Consider the following 6,386-nt stretch of genomic DNA (forward strand, 5'->3'; position numbering starts at 1 on the left):
AGATGTTGTTGGACTACAACTCCCATCATCCCTGAGCTCTGGCCTTGCTAGCTAGGGGTAATGGGAGTTGTAGTTCAACATCTGGGGACCCACAGGATGAGAAAGGCTGCCATAGATGCTTATGTTTCCTCCTCCCCCAAATCCTTCCTAAGCAATCTGAGACTCTGTCATTGTGCCTGTCTTTGCTCATCTCTCTTCATAACTCTTCTGGTTCTAGGAGAACAGGGGGCGGGAGAGCTGGTCGCAGCAGGAGTGGAAGACACCCTGGCTTCTTCACCAGCCTGACTCTTCTCTACCTATTGCCCCCCCTCCTCTCCAGCTTCTGCTTCTTCCTCTGATTCTGGGCTTCCCTCGGCCACAGACTCTTCCTGCTCACTGAACCTTGTTACCTCTTCAGATTCCAACACCTCCTCCTCCCAGTCTGCTCCTTCTTCTCCATCTGACCACTATTTGTCATCCCACCACTAATCCCCGGGCTTTGATTCTTCTTCCCTTGGGGTTACCTACCTGGTGCCTTCTACCACTTCTCTGTGTCCAGCCAGTCCATGGATTGGGTGCTGACAGAAGAGTCACACAATTATTCACTTAAGCACTGCATTTTGTTCTGAGAGCCAGGCTACTCATTGGTTGTATTTGTGGACATTGGTATTACTCTGTGGCCAAAGGATAGGAGGACTGCAATAACCTTGGGCTGAATCCTTTTAAGTTCTACTCAGAGTAGACACATGGAAATCAATTGTCCTATAATAGTCATGTCCTTTAATTGTGGTGGATCTCCTCTGAGTATGACGTATTTTGGAGGCAGCCCTTTGTCTTTTCCCCTGCACCTTCTCCCAATTTATGTAAAAGCAAGGTCTCTCTGACCCCCAGCCTACATTCTGTTTTTTTTTTAAGAATATTTTTTTATTAACCAACCAATCACATCAAATCAAGCCAAATTACATAAATTCCAAATTACACAGCCGAATTTTTAATTTTTGTTGGGGGTACCCATATTTCAAGTTCTGAAGGGATCCAATCAACTTCTTGCTTCTTACTGCTGTTTTAATGCTCACAAATCTAACCTTATGATGTTCACAGTACTATCCAGTCCTTTCTTATTATTTTTCCACATCTCTTGTTGTTATTTTCATACATTTTTCCTTTCTCTTTGTGACCTCTGATAGTCTCCGCAAGCTGGTTAGAACAGTTTGTAATCCTGCGTGGATATTTTTTTTTATCCAGTAGCCATATCCAGACGTTTTCCATATAACATCACTTCCATACATCAAAACAGTCTTAGCGTCATTAATCTTCACCAATCTGCCTCCTTTCTCAAAACCTCTGAGGAGATTCACTAGGAATGTTCTTCTTCCCGGCTACAAATCCTTTGGCAAGATGGTGACTGAATTAATTGCTGTGCCATTCCCAAAAGCTCTTATTGCTTCTTGGTCTCCATAAAGCATACTTTTGGTTAAAGTTTATCTCCACACAGACCTTAATCATCCTGCTTAGGTCAGTTCAACTGACGGTTCTAATGAGGAGGGGTTCTTGTAAATCACATAGAAGGAAAGTAAAAAAGTCCCCCCCCCCCCTTCAGCCTCATTGTCAACATACCCCGCCTTTGGTGTATCTTCATCATAAAATATTCCTGTTTCTCCAGCCCGTCGTCTTCTTTCACAGAGGTCACTTAAATTAGCAGACTTCACTCCCCTTCTTCACTTGAAATATGTGCATTTGCTTCTTTTGTAATTAATTATTCCAAATTGCTGCAACTAGTGTGCGATCAGAGACAGCGTCCAGGAGAGCCGAGGTCCACACGGGGGCATTCTGCCTAGGGCCCTCACACCCTTCTTTCGAATTAGGGGGTGATTTATGGGCACAGCAGGCAAGGGCATACTCCCATAACAGCCTCTTAATTACCCCATGTGGGTCGGAGAGATGGTATTGTCGGCCATCTTCCAATGCGCCCCCTGGTGGCCCCCCGCCTACATTCTGATGCTGCCAAGGTGAAGCCTCCTCCCACTGGGTGAGCAAAGCCAGTCGGTCATTTAAGGTGTAGCTGTTAGGATAGATGTGCATGATTGAGAGATGTGATATATCCGATTACCTGTTGAATTCATAATTTAGAGGTACCAAAAATTCTATTAAATAAATGAAATAGGTATGAATAGTACAGTAATGAATAACTTTATGTGCTAAGGATGCTACAGGGACTAGAAACCATCAAAACATCAGAAAAAGCTGGAAAGTGTCCCTTGCCACCTTAAAGGGTGTTTACGGTCCTATAAAAGCTGTTGTTCTATGTCCTATTAATTTATTTTTTGCAGATAATGTATATGCCATTTGACTGTTAAAAGACACTCAAAGTGTTTTACAAAAAGATAAAACAATAACAGTATCAGTAAGAAGAATTAACAACAAAAATATTATTAAAAGAAAGTTATCAGTGAACTAAAAACAGATTAAAACTCTCGCACCCATATTAAGATATTTGTTTCCGGTTTCAGACGTTATGGTTAATGATGGCATTGAGTTTGTTTTCTTTTGTTTTTAAATATAAATGTGTGATATTATTGTATTGCAGCATTGTGATGGTGAAGTGTGATATCTTTCCCACATTTAAAAGAACCTGGAGAGCCTTTTAGGGCAAAATAGAAACTGATTAAAAAATAAACAGTTTCATCAAATGGGACCCATTGCTAAGGCCATACTGAACGTATGGTCAGTTGGCCGATATTCACTGCCCATATGAAAACCCCATTTTCTACAAAATATGGAAGAGTAAAAGGTGCGATGAACCTCAGGTGTGGCGACTGCTGAATGTGATCCTTGGGGACTTCATAGACCCTAGGGACTTGTCACTATGGTTAACCTAATTCTGGGAGAACCAGAGAAAATTATCCCCACCCCCATCATCATCATCATCATTTCAGATTTCCATATTTTTGGGGCAACCAAAGATGGGGGATATTGCATACATTTCTGTCTTCTTAATAAAATAGCAGCATGCCATACTGCGTGCAAATCCCTTGGTTTGCCTGTGCCAACATCTGGAAGGTTGGCCTTCCTGTCACTCCTGACTGTAACACATCTTAGTCAGTTATTATTTTGCAAAAAGAGCCTGAAGGTTTTGTGAATTTACACATACAATGATGCCTGCCTGAATGGAAATTTTTTTTGAATGAACCTAGTCTCCAGGCAAGATGACTAAAGAGGGACCGCTATCTGATGGCTATCTGAAATAATCTTAAAACATCAGCAGGTGAGGCAGTGATGTAACATTTACTGGAAGAAGAATGTCAGCCCTCAGGGTGGTTAGAATCATAGAGTTCGAAGGGAAACCGAGAGCCTTCTCGTCCGTCCACCTCAGGATCCCTTCTAGCTCTATGATTCTATGGAACTGTCTCCCTGTTCCATATATAGTGGTACCTCGGGTTGAGTACTTAATTCGTTCTGGAGGTCCATTCTTAACCTGAAACTGTGCTTAACCTGAAGCACCACTGTGGCTAATGGGGCCTCCTGCTGCCGCCGGGCCGCCGGAGCACGCTTTCTGTTCTCATCCTGAAGCAAAGTTCTTAACCTATATGGATATTGACTGCTTGATTGGCAGAAAAACTGAAGGGAATGGTGTGAGGACAACCTTATTCTATTAGAGGTTAGCTGGATCAACCCCATTGCCTCCATCTCATTTATAGGATTTAATGCTTTGACAACAACTTATTCCTAATAAAGATTCTTGAAATGTTTGCTCAGTCTGCATTTTTTTAATCGAACCAATGTAATTTCCACATCCTGGAAATGGAACATAGGTATCATTTGGTTTTCAATAGCACACTAAATACTATGATCTGGTTCTCAGTGCAAAAACATAACAAAATGCATATAAGATAGATATGCTAAGTCAAAACATGCATAACATGCACAAAGCATGTACAAAATGCACATTTTGTGGGAGGGAAACTGTTTCAAATAGAATGCAAATGTTCATGTAGTTTTTAAAGTGCTTTTATCACACATTGGGATAGGATGAACTGATGAATAAAACTTAAATGAAGCACACAAGACTTATCTGGACAAGAAACCGACTGATAATCGACTGATCCGTAATTCGATGACCACCACTTTCAACACAGGCAATTTGAGGGCAGCAGCCTAGCTTCTTGGTTTGCGTAACTTGTGGCACATACAGCCATAATCTCCTACTGAAGGGATTTCTGACAAGCTAGGGATGAGGGGAAATTCCATTTAGTTTGCATTGAAAGGCAAGTTTACCTAATTCACATTTTCTGTTGCAACATACCAACCAAAGCACAAACATCCTTCAAAATGTGCAATTCTCTGAATTTTGCAATGCAATTTTCCAGTCAAGCAATGTTTACAAAAACACATATTACTAGGGTAAAGAGTGCGTAGAAAGGCATACATTGGAGAAAACGGCATACAAAAATGTGTTGTATTAGGGGAAATTAGTTTGCAGAGATATGAGTATTGGGCAAAATTGCATAAAAATGTATATATTAGGAGAGACATTCACACTAAAATGCCCCTGAATTTATGACCAACTGATGTGGAAATGTGGAGAACTGAATTTAAGAAGGGAAGAAATGAGAAACTGAAATGGACAGATTTGCCCATCTTTTCCATGGTTTCCAAGAGGAGTGGGGTGTGTGTGTGTGTGTGCACACACTTGCTGAAACTCCCCATCACTCCAGCATCAGCCTTCTAAGGCAATACTCTCTCTCTGCCCTAATGCTGAGGCTGACCCTAGATCCATCAGGAGTTTTTCTCATTCTACAGAAGCAAATTTGTCCGCTTCAGTTTCTCATTTTCCTACAGATTATTTGCTACATCCTCCTCCTCCTCCTCCTCCTCCTCCTCATTTATATCCTGCCCATCTGTCTGGGTTTCCCCAGCCACTATGGGCAGCTCCCAACACAATATTACAAACACGATAAAACATCAAATATTAAAAACATCCCTAAAGAAACCGGAGCATGAAATCTGGAACAGGCACACAGAACATAAACGCTGGAACAGACTATGAGTTGCACATTGCTAATCTGGATTCTGCTAAAGCCTACATACCCAGGAGTGGATTTAGGTTTGATGAGGCCCTAAGCCACTTACTGAAGGTAATGGGGTCCTTTATATGTCCAGCTGTCCTTTGTCAACAATAAATTGTCACTGTTTTTTGTGTTGAATATATGCTTTATGGTAATTTATGGACCTAATAGGTATCTAAAGCCATTTGCACATAACGAAATCTTATATTTTGGAAATGTACATCCAAGTTTTTTCCCCTTTAATTTTTTTGGGGGCCCCCCAAGAAAGTGGGGCCCTAAGCTATAGCTTGTTTAGCTTATACGTAAATCTGGCACTGACAACACCCAGCAGTAATGGCATGTTTTGTGCATGCAATAGAGTAGCCACGTCGGATCAAACCTGACACTGTGCCAGATCTGCGTCTTCTGGAAGCTGCTGGGACATGTGTGCATTTTTTAATTTTTTTGCTGCTGCTTTTGATGAAGGCCCCACAGAGACCTTGGCCTTCCGATGATAGTGACAGAAAAGCAACCACATTGCTTAAACAGAGCGGGAGTGCAACATATTTGGCCAGACCAAATATGGAAGTGTGTCAAAGGTCCCTGCATTAGCACTTATACAACAGGATCCCAGGTGCTCATTTTCCTCCCCCTCTCAGATCGATTACGGTACAGTGGTACCTTGGGTTAAGAACTTAATTCGTTCTGGAGGTCCGTTCTTAACCTGAAACTGTTCTTAACCTGAGGTACCACTTTAGCTAATGGGGTCTCCTGCTGCCACCGCACGATTTTCGTTCTCATCCTGAGGTAAAGTTCTCAACCCGAGGTACTATTTCTGGGTTAGCGGAGTCTGTAACCTGAAGCATCTGTAACCTGAGGTACCACTGTATTGATAGCTGGAAATTCCCTTGCATGAAAAATCACTTATACAGTGGTACATCAGGTTACAGATGCTTCAGGTTACAGACTCTGCTAACCCGGAAGTAGTACCTCGGGTTAAGAACTTTACCTCAGGATGAGAACAGAAACTGCGCGGTGGCCGCAGTACACATGCTGATGCTCTGTATCCACAGTTTTAGGCAGCGAGGGTTCTGAATACCAGTTGCTGAAAACCACAGGCAGGAGAGAGGGCTCTTATGCTCAGATTCCACTTGTGGGTTTCCCCTCAGGCATCCGGTTGGCCATGGGGAGAACAGGATGCTGGGCTAGAAGGGGAGAGGCCTGATGCAGCAGGCTCTTCTAATGTTCTTAACATTTGTTGGCGATTGTAATACTCGGCCATCGAATCACAGAACTGTAGAGTTTGAAAGGACTACAAGGGTCATGTAGTCTGACTCTTTGCCGTGCCCAACATGGGACTCA

Source organism: Podarcis tiliguerta (genome assembly GCF_965153285.1).
Source record: "Podarcis tiliguerta genome assembly, chromosome: 2".
In the NCBI taxonomy this organism is placed as follows: Eukaryota; Metazoa; Chordata; class Lepidosauria; order Squamata; family Lacertidae; genus Podarcis; species Podarcis tiliguerta.